This window comes from Salvelinus fontinalis, chromosome 20, assembly GCF_029448725.1.
Source record: "Salvelinus fontinalis isolate EN_2023a chromosome 20, ASM2944872v1, whole genome shotgun sequence".
In the NCBI taxonomy this organism is placed as follows: domain Eukaryota; kingdom Metazoa; phylum Chordata; class Actinopteri; order Salmoniformes; family Salmonidae; genus Salvelinus; species Salvelinus fontinalis.
This window is the reverse complement of record NC_074684.1, coordinates 34954056-34967921: the sequence shown is the minus strand read 5'-3', so window position 1 is coordinate 34967921 and position 13866 is coordinate 34954056.

Sequence of the window (13866 nt, the reverse complement as noted above, 5' to 3'; positions counted from 1 at the left end):
ATGGTTGAGAGGGATGAGGCAAAAGGAACGGCAAATAAGTCTGGCTGCACAAACGATTGGCAAACATATTGCAAATTGAGAAATCATGTGACTAAACTAAATAAAAAGAACTACACTATGAAACAAAGATAAAGGACATAAAGAATGATATAGTACAAAACTTTGTAGCACTTTAAATTAAATGTTGGGGGAAGAAAAGCAAACTCAGCTCCATCATTCATTGAATCAAATGGCTCATTCATCACAAAACCAACTAATATTGCCAACTACTTTAATAATTTTTTCTTTGGCAAGATTAGCAAACTTAGGCATGACATGCCAGCAACAAACGCTGTCACTACATACACATCCAAGTATATCTGACCAAATTATGAAAGACAAGCATTGTAATTTTGAATTCCGTAAAGTGAGTGTGGAAGAGGTGAAATAATTATTGTTGTCTATCAACAATGACAAGCCACCGGTGTCTGACAACTTGGATGGAAAATTACTGAGGATAATAGCGGACGATATTGCCACTGCTATTTGCCATATTTCAATTTCAGCCTACTATAAAGTGTGTGCCCTCAGTCCTGGAGGGAAGCAAAAGTTATTCCTCTACCTAAGAATAGTAAAGGCCATTTTACTGGCTCAAATAGCCGACCAATCAGCCTGTTACCAACCCTTAGTAAACTTTTGGGAAAAATTGCTATTTTACAGTAAAATTGACAACAAACTTTCAGCATGCTTATAGGGAAGGACATCCAACAAGCACAGCACTTATACAAATGACTGATGATTGGCTGAGAGAAATTGATGATAAAAAGATTGTGGGAGGTGTTTTGTTAGACTTTAGTGCGGCTTTCGACATTATCGATCATAGTCAGCTGATGGAAAAACATATGTTTTATGGCTTTACACCCCTTTCTATATTATAGATAAAGAGTTACTTGTCTAACAGAACACAGAGTGTGTTCTTTAATGGAAGCCTCTCCAACATAATCCAGGTAGAATGAGGAATTCCTCAGGGCAGCTGTCTAGGCCCCTTACTTTTTCAATCTTTACTAATGACATGAGTAAAGCCAGTGTGTTTATGTATGGGGATGACTCAACAATATACATGTCAGCTACTACAGCGATTGAAATGACTGCAACACTTAACAAAGAGTTGCAGTTAGTTTCAGAGTGGGTGGAAAGTAATAAGTTAGTCCTAAATATAAAAAAAACTAAAAGCATTGTATTTGGGACAAAGTCCAAGCTGCATCCACCCTTGCCAAGTTTGACCTGAAAAGACCGACCTCGTAACCTACACTTGTGTAGTAGGAAGCTCTGGTATCTATTTCAGGTCCGAAATAACAACTACGACATCAGGTGAGTACGCTAGACTAATCTCCAAGTAACTCTGAATGGAAGGCCGTCATACATTTTTTTCTTTAATCAACATTGGGGATTTTGGTAGTAATTCTATGGCTCTGTCATTGAAACTTCTGAATGAGTGCACGACTTCCAGTGCTCCACCCCAACCTTATTTTAATCTAATCAATCTAGTCTAGCTAATGTAAAAAATATTGTGGTAGCTATACATGCCGGCCATTTTTAGGGCTAATGTTGATAATTCGTTTTACTTGAGACAGGAGACCAAGTGGAGACATAGGACGAGGTGGATAATTTTATAATAAGGCAGGTTTATTCAAGTGTAAAAATATTATGCAAAGCGTGCAGCACGGCTCTTTCTATCTGATCCGTATGGGGTCGTCAGGAAAAGAGAGAGTTTCCAGAATTGTTCAGTACTATACAGACAACAAGCAAAGTAGGTAGATCTGCGAGTCCGGCCTTCCGATTGGTCGATCTGGGTCTTGGGTAGTCCTGATCAGGCCTGGTGTCCACGTTCCATTGGTTCCTGAGAGTTCTTTGTCCTGAGGTCCAACCATGGGTTGGGTGTGTCTGTGGTTATTATGGGGGAGGGGAATTATGTGTGTCTATAGTTGGTGTCTTAAGTCCAGCATATGTCCAAGAGAAATGAGGAGTATGTGTGTTTTTGTATAATATATGGGTTATGTTGAAGTGTAGTTATTGCTAGTTTCCAGTCTCTATTTCAATTTCTTACAAATCCCTCTCTTCACGTCTCACAAGAGACGTGACATAAAGTATATAAAAAGACAAAACTAAAGGATAAAATTTGTCAGAAGACAAATTTTTGATTCCCTCTCTTCACGTCTCACAAGAGACGTGACATAAAAGTATATAAAAAGACAAAGCTAAGGGATAAAATTTGTCAGAAGACAAATTTTTGATTCCCTCTCTTCACGTCTCACAAGAGACGTGACATAAAAGTATATAAAAAGACAAAGCTAAGGGATAAAATTTGTCAGAAGACAAATTTTTGATTCCCTCTCTTCACGTCTCACAAGAGACGTGACATAAAAGTATATAAAAAGACAAAGCTAAGGGATAAAATTTGTCAGAAGACAAATTTTTGATTCCCTCTCTTCACGTCTCACAAGAGACGTGACATAAAAGTATGTAAAAAGACAAAGCTAAAGGATAAAATTTGTCAGAAGACTAATTTTTTTAATTCCCTCTCTTCACGTCTCACAAGAGACGTGACATAAAAGTATCTTAGTCCTCAAATAGATAGACAGGTCCAGCTTCCCCATCCTCAAGCAATGGGAACATTTGGGCCCTTTCCTGATTAGGGTCTATGGCTGCAGTTATAACACGGCTAGCAAGCGTGCGCGCACATGGAATGCAACAGCATCCACAAAGTACAAGAATGGCCGCAAAAACAGAAATTGATACTAGGATGGAGGAAACCAGCGTCTTATATTTACCAAAAGCATCCATCCATGAGTCCCACATAGTAGTGTCCACTCCAGAATGCTGTTTCATCTTACCATTAAGGGTACGAAGTCCCTCCAATGCTACAGTCAGACTCCCATCCGTAGCTGTGTTATTGGGAATGAAAGTACAACACTGTTCACCAAACATTTGCACAGACCCCCCCCCGTTCAGCCAATAACATATCAACCGCGATTCTATTTTGAAATGCCATCAGGGACGTAGCTGCCAATTGTCCATGGACCGCCTCGAAGCCTTGTTGAGTCCAATTGCCCAGTTTCTGGACATTAAAAGGAATGTAGTTAATTCTGTCCACATTTTTATTAACTGTACACCACCAACAAAATGATGATTCAAACCCAGCTGTCACTTGGTCCGCCAGTTTATATTCATCTGGCACCCCCTAGGGACACCAATAGCATCAATGTAAGTTGAGTCGTAAATGAGCAAGGACCAAAAAGGAGACCACTCCAATAACTACCCCTGGAGTGGCCAACCACACATTAGTAAACCAAAAAACGAGAATATGTTAAACCCTCCGGTCCATCCCTCTATACAACCTGTACCAGGTGGGCTCGTCGCCACCCGGGAACTTCAAACCTTCACAACAGGGAGGACAAACATCACTTTTTATTCATTCAACAACATCATCTACAGCAAACCAAGGGTCCTCCTCTGTCAGCCCACTCTCCTGCGGAAGCTCGTTTTCGTATCAGCCTCTCCAACTGGAGCATCAACCAGAGGCCCCTTACACATCTGTAACAAACTTCTTCAAACAAGGTATGATACAGGCAACACAGAAATGAAAAACCACAACTAGTGTCAGAAATCCAGTAATCGTCCTTGCAGTGTACTTACCAAAACAACCACCCAGCCAGGGGAACAGTCCACTCTCCTCCACAACTGTAAGACCCTTCATCAGCACTGATAACCTTGCCAACCCACTCAGAGCTTTTGAAATGCTCCCATCCGGACTAGTATTGTTAGGAACAAACGTGCAACACTGTTACACCTCCCTCGTTGGCCAGACTTATGTCCAGTGTTAGTCTATTGTGTCTACTGGTTTGTGAGGTAGCATCCAATTGTTCAGCCATCCCTGTAAGTCCTGTGTGGGTGTGTTTATAATTGATCCAGACCTTTTGTTTTAACATCAACAATAGCTGGGCCAATGATGGGCATCAGATGCCACAGGCCATCATTCCTGGTTAATGTCTGGAATTCGTGGGGGACCCCTATTGGGACCCCCAACAGGTTGGTGTGCATGTTATCTGTACCCTCGGACCAAGGAGCGTCACGTTTCTGCCGTCTCCTGGGTTGGTCCCAAGCCTCTGTGTCCTGTGTAGCTCCCCAGAAGTTGATTAGCTATCATAATAGGCAACGGTGGTATCAGACTGGCCAAAACACATGAGCAACGACAATTTCCTTTCAAAAATGGGGTCAACCGCCTGGCAGGTCCACACATCCACCATAGATCAGCAACACCTCTAGTTAATAGTGGTATTAGTGATGCAGGTAGTAGCAGGGACCCTTCCATAGTCTATACCTCTACCTATACCAGTGTTACAGCTGTTATGTCCCCCATATGCCTTAACTCCCCACGGTCCTTCTGGGGAGGGACTTCTGGGAACACAAGACTCAGAGTTTTGCACAGGGTTAAATTTGGATGCACATCCAACCTTCCCCATTACTTAGGACAAATGGGTGAGCAGCCAGAATAGGTCTGGCATGTCCACATACGACACAGTCCTTTCTATTAAGTGTTTTGTAGGCCAAACACATATTCTCCCTTTCCTCATAAACAGTTTCAGTCCCCAAATGTTCACTATCTGAGATGTCTTTTATATTTATTATCTGTACCAGATTGGAGAGCTTAGGTGATGGCGTGGGACTTGGTCTTGAAGTGGTGGAGGAGGCCGGCTGAACCCTGGTCCGTTGGAACTGGTGGTGGTTCTGGCAGCACTGCGATGGTAACCTCCCCATCATATCCTTATCAGACAGCTCAGGACTACAGGCAGTCCTGTAAAACCCCACCCTCTCCCAGAGAACACATCATGAGCCAGAGATCAAGCAACACTTTCACTTCTATGAACGAACACAGTGAGGAAAGGTCAGGGGCAGGGAATTCTTCATTAAGGAGTTGATCCCCGAGCTCTATTAGCAACAGTTCTTCTCCTTAACTCTGTGATCATTCGGCAGTGTCAGTGTGTCTCACTGTTTTGACTTTATCTGCATGGATTTAAAAATAACAACAGGTCTTATAGTGTCAATCTTTAAAGTCCTAACATAACCTTAATTAACCTATCTTTATCTTCTAATGGCCAATACAAATGCTTACCTTATGGTCAAGAGTTATAAACTCTATTATAATCAATTTACCTCAAAACTAGTATCCCAAATGACACAATCTCATTATTCTCACCACATTTCCCCGCGAGTGATCAAGTCGCCGGAAAATGCAATGGAAACAGAAAACAGGTCAAAATGTTACACCTACATTCGTGTTCCATATCTAAACATACCCAAAAGAACCCTTTATCTTCTCAAAGTCCCTTGCCTAAATAAAACTCAGAAAGTAAAACTCCTATTCCCATATGAGTGTATTCTTTTAAGATATCTTATCTCTGGGTACACGGAAACCCTTAACCTTAATGTTTACTCCAAAAAACAAAATTATGTCACCAGCATTCAACCAGTCGGCTGGGAGACCATTTGGGTGCTGCAATACTGCCATCTTCTGTCCATTCTCTGCATAGCTCTCCACCCACTCTTATTCAACCTTCTCAATTTGAGCCATATTAGTTTCTTATTTTAACTATTGTTTTCTAAATTTTTGATTTTTTAAATTTTTTAATCTATTATTACCTAGTTAGACTAGAGTGTCCGTGACATACATCCATGGGGATCCGGTTATAGTTATTCTATTAACCATGTGAAAGTGCCCAGGGACACCCCAAATGTCAAATAAGGGGCCAGATATCCCTAGCCTTGCCCAGGGAGGGAGAAATATCCCTCTAACTGGGCGAGGTTCCTTTATCAGGGGAGGCGGAGTTTGATACCGCATCACCTGAGTCAGGAATGTCTTCATTTGGAATCGAATTTAAGCTGTTTAAATCAGCTCTGACTTCTGTCCGTGTTCTAGAAGGGATTGGGGCTGGAGTGCAATGTGTGAGGTGGTGCCAAGGTGCGCCTGATTTACCTTTGACCTGGACTGAGTGTGAAGTAACCTCCCTCACTTCGTACTGTCCAGTCCACCTGGGTTCTAGCCACTTTCTCTTGTGGACATTAACCCCACCCAGTCACCAATTTTTACCTTCCGTGTGCCAGATCTCCCTTCTGCTTCCCCGTTGGACCTTGTGAATCTGTGTGGAGAGAGCTGCAGAAAGTTCCGTCAATTATCAAACATTACAATTTGTTGTACATCAAGGGCGGGCATATGACCTCCCTTCCTTGGTGAACCCAGCATGACTCCTCCAGCCATTGTCTCATGAGGAGAGAGATGGGTGCCTGCACCTGGAGAGGCTATCATGGCCAGCAACGCCAGGGGCAGGACTTTAACCCAAATCAACTTCAAACCTGCACATACATTTGATTGGCGCGTTCCACGAGACTTATGAGATTGTGGCCTGTACACTAACCCCATCATTAAACAACAATCAGTTGACATTTACACATCCGACCCTATTGGTACATGGAGCGTTTGTCATTAAACAACACACATGAGTTCGGTTTGCAGCCACTTAATGACCTATTTTGCATCCTCCCCTGCTGTTGGTATTGCCTCAACCCATTTAGAGAACCTGTCTACCATAACTAACAGGTACCTTTTTTCATTTGTCACATTGTCTTTCCCCATATCTGTGTGTGTTGGTGAGTGGTTCGTTCCCCAGGTCAGGTCTCCGTTTCAGTTCCTGTGCAGCTCTTTCTGCACAGGAGTGGGGTAGACCTTCAGCATTGAGTGCGTCTGCCGTGTTTTTGTCAGTGTTGACAAATGTGATGTGTGATTGTGTGCATTTATTCTGGATTTTCGTTTTCCTTTCAGCGCTGAACGTGAATTCTTTGCTCATCAGATATGCTGCAACCCCATGGTGGGTGTGGATTTCCAATGGATGGCACATTATCATGTGGGCTGTTTTCCCAATAGCTTTTGCCACTGCAGCCACATACCTGGAGCATGTGGTTTGTCCTGCTTCAATGTGGTCCAGTTTGGAGGAGTGATACCTCAACACTCTTCTCTCCCCCTCTAGGTTCTGGAAAAGGATGGATGATGTAAATCCTTCTTTTTCAGAAACATCCAGATGGAACTTGTTTTTTTTTAGTCAGGTGCTGTTAGGGCTACTGCCACTTAGAGATCTGTTTTCAAGAGTGCAAAAGCCTTTGATGCTTCAGTAGTTCAGGTCAATGATGAGTGTAGGTTAGTGGTGAGCAGCTTCAGGGCCATGGGGCATATTCGTCAGCCATGCCCTGAAAAGGGGGAGGTGATTGCTGATTCGGGTCTGGATTGGGGTGATTGTATGCGGGTTGAAGGGCCGCACGTGGTTGATACATCATTGGCCTGACTCCCCCTTAGTCTAGGGGCGTATCCTCGTCCCCTTTTGGCCAGAAACTGGCTTTGGGCCGGGGTTATTGGGTGCGGACACTGTCGCACCATATGCCCAGCTTGTTTACAATTATGACAGCTTCCATAAGATCCAGAGTACCTCTGGGGCTGTCCCCATGTGGGTGAATAGTTTGATTGTGGTAGTGGGTAGTAGGGTTGTAGTGGTGGTTCCGATGAAGGGTATGGCTGAAACGGGTAGGCATACGGCAGTTGGAATGGCTGCTCCTGGGGTGGGTGTATAGGTGGTCCCTGCTGGGTGAAGATGGGTAGTTGTTGTTGCTGTATCATTCGGGAAACAGTTTTTTCAATGATTTGTGAGATTTCTTGTTGGTCTTCAGCCACCATCTGTTTCTTGGGTTTCTCTCCTTTCTGGGCCTCTTTCAATTGTAGTTTCAAAAGTTGTACCTGTAGGGACTGGATTTGTGTTTCAGCCCCTCCCTTACCCTTATTGTATTGGGTAATGTGGTGATGCACATGGGAGTTGAACTGAGCCTGGGGAATTGCCATTAACCCCACAGTGCCCCTGAGATGGGTTGGGGCCGATGGGGCTGCTGTGGTGGTAGGTGGGGCGTCATTATTGTTGGGCCTGCCCTCTTTGGTGTCAGTTGGTGCTCCAGTGACCACTCCCATCGTATCAGGTTTCCGGTAAGGGAGAGCTTTTCTAATTTCCTCAATTGCCCATAATCCTATTTTCATCTCAGCCTCTGCCTTCTCCCTCTGCTTTGTCCCTTCTTTTTTAAATAAGTGACTCTTATTCTTATCAACTTCACATTCTATCCCTTGCTTCACTGCTTCCTCCAATTCTTTCTCCATAATGAGGAGTTGCCCTTTTGATGGGGCGACTCCACTAAGGAAACCTGTTTGAGTCCATCTTAGCCTCACTTCCTCCCAAATTTTTTTAACGGGTTTGTAGTGTAATTTCCCGCCTGCTCTGTCTTTCATTCTCTGATCTAAATATTCGTTGAATTTGTGTTTGGGGACGATAGTCGTGGTCATTTTGTCGTTAAGCTATGTCTGGGTCTATTATTATCTTTGTATACTTTAGCCCGTCACTGATCGAAACCAGCGATGTATTTTTCTTCCTCTAACCTCCCCCAGTCTGGTGTCCGACTCGCGTGGACAAAGGATTTTATTGCCATGTATTCGATGAATTATTTTCGTTTTCCAACAATATTTCAGCTATATCTTTTTGAAACAATATACGAATGTATTCATGCGCTCCTGTTATAATTGGAATGACAGTTTTGGGTATTTATAATAAAAAAATATTATTGCTTTTCGCTAAATTAATTAATTAAATACTTTGGCAAAATATTTCAGAAGTTTCCTTTGGGGACAATATACTAATGAATTCAGGCGCTCCTGATATAATTGGAATGGCAATTATAAGACCTTTAACTCGAGAGATATTATTTCTTTTAACTTTCCCGGTTAATTTAAACTTTTTCCGATTAATTAAATACTTTGCCAAAACATTTCAGAAATTTTCCTTTGGGGACAATATACTAGTAATTCACGCGCTTCTATAATAATTTTCAAATGAATTCTATCCCTTAAGGATTTACCAACAGTATAAGAGGGGAAAACCAGGTCAACTCATCAACCGTAAATGGCTGCTTCACCGTGGCACACAGATTCCGACTCGGCGGTCACCACTAACGGAGCCTGAACTTAGCTTATAGCTAATTAGTAGCAATAGATCTCGTGGAACGCTCAATCACGCACATTAATTTGGAGAGTTTCAGGTTTAATACCCTTGCTCCTATTTCAAGCTTAGATTTATCACTGATGCTCCTAGTTGAAAAATGTTTCAACTAGTCCCAGATTACTAATGCGACTTGAATCCCAATACGCCAAGCTTAGATTTCTCACTGATGCTCCTAGAGGGGTGCCATTTCCACTAGTCCCAGATTACTAATACGACTTGAACAGATCACATTACATTTCAAATACATTTGAGTTTCAAGTTTAATACCATTACTCCTAGTTCAAGCTTAGATTTATCACCGATACTCCTAGTTGAAGAATAATTCAACTAGTTCCAGATTACTAATTCGACTTGAACAGCATCAAGCTTAGATTTATCCCCGATACTCCTAGTTGAAGAATAATTCAACTAGTTCCAGATTACTAATACGACTTGATTTTATACTTCGCAAATATCTTTACACAATGCCTTAGATTCTAAACAATTCCACATAAATTTAGCAACAATTCACTCACCTCAGTACTTCTGATCATTGAATTTAGATATTGGCTATAATACAATATGCAGATTTTGATTAAACCGGCTCTGCTTACCTTAATATTTTCGAGCTCTTTGATCAGTTTCCTGGGTGAGTTGAATCGCCGACGTCTCCCTCGAGCGGGTCACCTCTCCTTCTTGAATCTTTCTCCCTCTCGTCTCCTGTCCGATGAATTTTCTATTGGGCCGAATTCAAATATGTTTTAACCATCCTCTGCTACCAAGTTTGTTGATAATTCGTTTTACTTGAGACAGGAGACCAAGTGGAGACATAGGACGAGGTGGATAATTTTATAATAAGGCAGGTTTATTCAAGTGTAAAAATATTATGCAAAGCGTGCAGCACGGCTCTTTCTATCTGATCCGTATGGGGTCGTCAGGAAAAGAGAGAGTTTCCAGAATTGTTCAGTACTATACAGACAACAAGCAAAGTAGGTAGATCTGCGAGTCCGGCCTTCCAATTGGTCGATCTGGGTCTTGGGTAGTCCTGATCAGGCCTGGTGTCCACGTTCCATTGGTTCCTGAGAGTTCTTTGTCCTGAGGTCCAACCATGGGTTGGGTGTGTCTGTGGTTATTATGGGGGAGGGGAATTATGTGTGTCTATAGTTGGTGTCTTAAGTCCAGCATATGTCCAAGAGAAATGAGGAGTATGTGTGTTTTTGTATAATATATGGCTTATGTTGAAGTGTAGTTATTGCTAGTTTCCAGTCTCTATTTCAATTTCTTACACTAACTTGGTGCTGCTACTGCTAGGCAAGTAAGGATTCAACACCGATGAAAGCATAATCTTTGCGCCATTGAGGCTACAACCCATAGGAAACCCCAGCCAGTTGACTACTTTGACTACTTTTAAAATGGCGTACGTATGGTGGAAGCCCTCAATGGAGCTGGCCATGCTAAAAAAGGCCTTTTGGCCACTAGAGACCTCTATCATTCTCTATGGCTGGACCAGAGCTAGCTAGCTAGCTAACAAACGTGTGTGTGCAGAGCGGCACCAGAATTAAAAACACGTCTTACATTGCTGTAGTTAATAAATCCAATGTGAAACGTGAAACTATAGCATCCTTAACTTAGCATTGAAAAAGTTAATCCATTCTTCTCTAATTACATTTGTTTTGTGCTTTTTCTGTGGGACTGAAAAAAAAAATTGCCCAGAATTTAAAATAACGTTATTAACCGGTTTCTAAGCTTTGAAAATAACGATGTTGTTCCGGAACAGTATAGATGACTTCCGTTCTGTTTCCTGAACCGGTTCCAACCCCTGACTGTTCAATACTATATTATGTAATACCCAAATACCATTCACTTGTATAATAGTAGTAATAATAATAGGCTTTCACCATAGCTCTTTTATCTGGGTCCTTTTGTAAAGGTGAAGTGGCACCTCACTAGCAAGGCCTTGTGAGTCATACAGTTTTTATTGAGAGATATTTCTACAATGATAATTCATAGGTCGTGTTTTATGTTTCTCGTTCATTTGAAAGGGTTGTTGATCCATTCACATTTTAGTAATTTACTGTGCATTCAGAAAGTATTCAGATCCCTTGACTTTTTCCACATCTGGTTACTTTACAGCCTTATTCTAAAATGGAGTAAAAAAAAATGTCCTCATCAACCTACCCCATAATGACAAAGCGAATAAAGTTTTATTTTTTTATTTTTTTTAATGTATAATAAAATGTTAAAAATAATTAACATATTCACATAAATATTCAGACCCTTTGCTATGAAGCTTGAAATTGAGCTCAGGTGGATCCTGTTTCCACTGATCACCCTTGAGATGTTTCTACATCTTTATTGGAGTCCACCTGTGGTAAATTCAATTGATTGGATATGATTTGGAAAGGCACACACCTGTCTATATAAGGTCTCTTAGTTGACAGTGCATGTCAGTGAAAAACCAAGCCATGAGGTCAAAGAAATTGTTGTAGAGCTCCGAGACAGGATTGTGTCGAGGCACATATCTGGAGAAGAGTACCAAAAAATGTGTGCAGCATTGAAGGTCCCAAAGAACACAGTGGCCTCCATCATTCTTAAATGGAAGAAGTTTGGAACCACCAAGACTCTTCCTAGAGCTGGCCGCCCGGCCAAACTGAGCAATAGGGGGAGAAGGGCCTTGCTCAGGGAGGTGACCAAGAACCCGATGGTCACTTTGACAGATTTCCAGAGTTCCTATGTGGAGATGGGAGAACCTTCCAGAAGGACAACCATTTCTGCAGTACTCCACCAATCAGGCCTTTATGGTAGAATGGCCAGACGGAAGCCACTCCTCAGTATAAGGCTCATAGCCCGCTTGGAGTTTGCCAAAAGGTACCTAAAGGAGACTCTGATCATGAGAAACAAGATTCTCTGGTCTGATGAAACCAAGATTGAACTGTTTGGCCTGAATGTCAAGCGTCACGTCTGGAGGAAACCTGGCACCATCCCTACGGTGAAGCACGGTGGTGGCAGTATCCTGCTATGGGGACATTGTTCAGCAGCAGGGACTAGGAGACTAGTCAGGATCGAGGGAAAGATGAACGGAGCAAAGTACAAAGAGATCCTTGATGAAAACCTGCTCCAGAGCACTCAGGACCTCAGACTGGGGCGAAGGTTCACCTTCCAACAGGACAACGATCCTAAGCACACAACCAAGATAACGCAGGAGTGGCTTCGGGACAAGTCTCTGAATGTCCTTGAGTGGCCCAGCCAGAACCCGGACTTGAACCCGATCGAACATCTCTGGAGAGACCTGAAAATAGCTGTGCAGTGACGCTCCCCATCCAACCTGACAGAACTTGAGAGGATCTGCGGAGAAGAATGGGAGAAACTCCCCAAATACAGGTGTGTCAAGCTTGTAGTTTTCATACTCAAGAGGACTCGAGAGTGTATTCGCTGCCAAAGGTGCTTCAACAAAGTACTGAGTAAAGAGTCTGAATACTTATGTAAATGTAATATTTACGTATTTAAAAAAAAATACATTTGCAAAAATCAACCTGTTTTTGATTTGTCATTATAGGGTGTTGAGTGTAGATTGATTACAACTTTTTTACAAGGCTGTAACGTAACAAAATATGGAAAAAGTCAAGGGGTCTGAATACATTCCGAATGCACTATAAATGTAAAAAAAAATGTTTTAAAAGGAACAGAAAGGAAGGATATAAATGGTCGCTTTTTTTTAGAGGTTCGAAACAGGTTCAGAACTTTATTTTGCAGGTCTGAAAAGTGGAAAGGAACCCCAAAAAACTACAAAATGATTGTGAAATAATTTTGGTTCCAACCCCTGCTTAAAACTCCCGTCTCAATTTTGCAGTTTCAAACGTCAAATTTCAAAGTGTTTAAGGATACGTTTAGACATTAACTCTGAATTTTTAAGGTTAGGGTTCAGGTTTGGGATAGGCTTAAAACAAACTTTTCAAAAACAACTTTCTAGCGCCTTTGGAATCAAAAGCAGATGCTTATCCAACATGTACTTTACTCGCATAAAAATGTTGGATGGAAACCTGGTTATTCTCTCCATTTGAATGAATCTTTAGTCTGCTCTCTGTTCACTCTGTGGTTCGGTGTTCAGGTGTCTCATCTCCAACAACACACTGGGAGGAGGAGGAGGAGACCGATAAACAGGCAGGAAGGGGCACTCAGGAGCTGCACGCAGGAACTGGTGCATATGAACACTTGTCATGAAGCCTAACTGTGCCTATTTGGGAGAGACAGATGGAGAAAGGAGGTGGTTCAGATGACTAACTAATAGCTTTATGTAGCATGCTACCATGCTGTGAGGAGAGACGCATAACCAGGTACACACATTGTCAGTGATTCAGCCTCAAGTGAGGAACTATATCGGTGTAATGTAGCAAAAGTGTGTTGCTTAATTACTGTGTGTGTATATATAATGATATATATATATACTGTACATAGACCTACTTCAACAGAGGAAGAAGATGATAAGCAGATGATTAGTTGACAATAAATACATACATTATACCTGGATTGAAATGATCTTTGTCTCTATGCAATGCTAAAATATATTATAATATATTATAAGGTTGTATGGAAGATAGGGTTGCAGGTCCGGTCCCAATGTTGACTATTTAAGTGTTCCTGGTAAAGAATTCAGTTAACCAACTGCACAATTTAAACCACCCAAGTATCACAGATTATTGACACATTGCTCACAGACACATTGTTTATTGGAAATTCGTGTTCAGTACACGATGTATACAGTGAA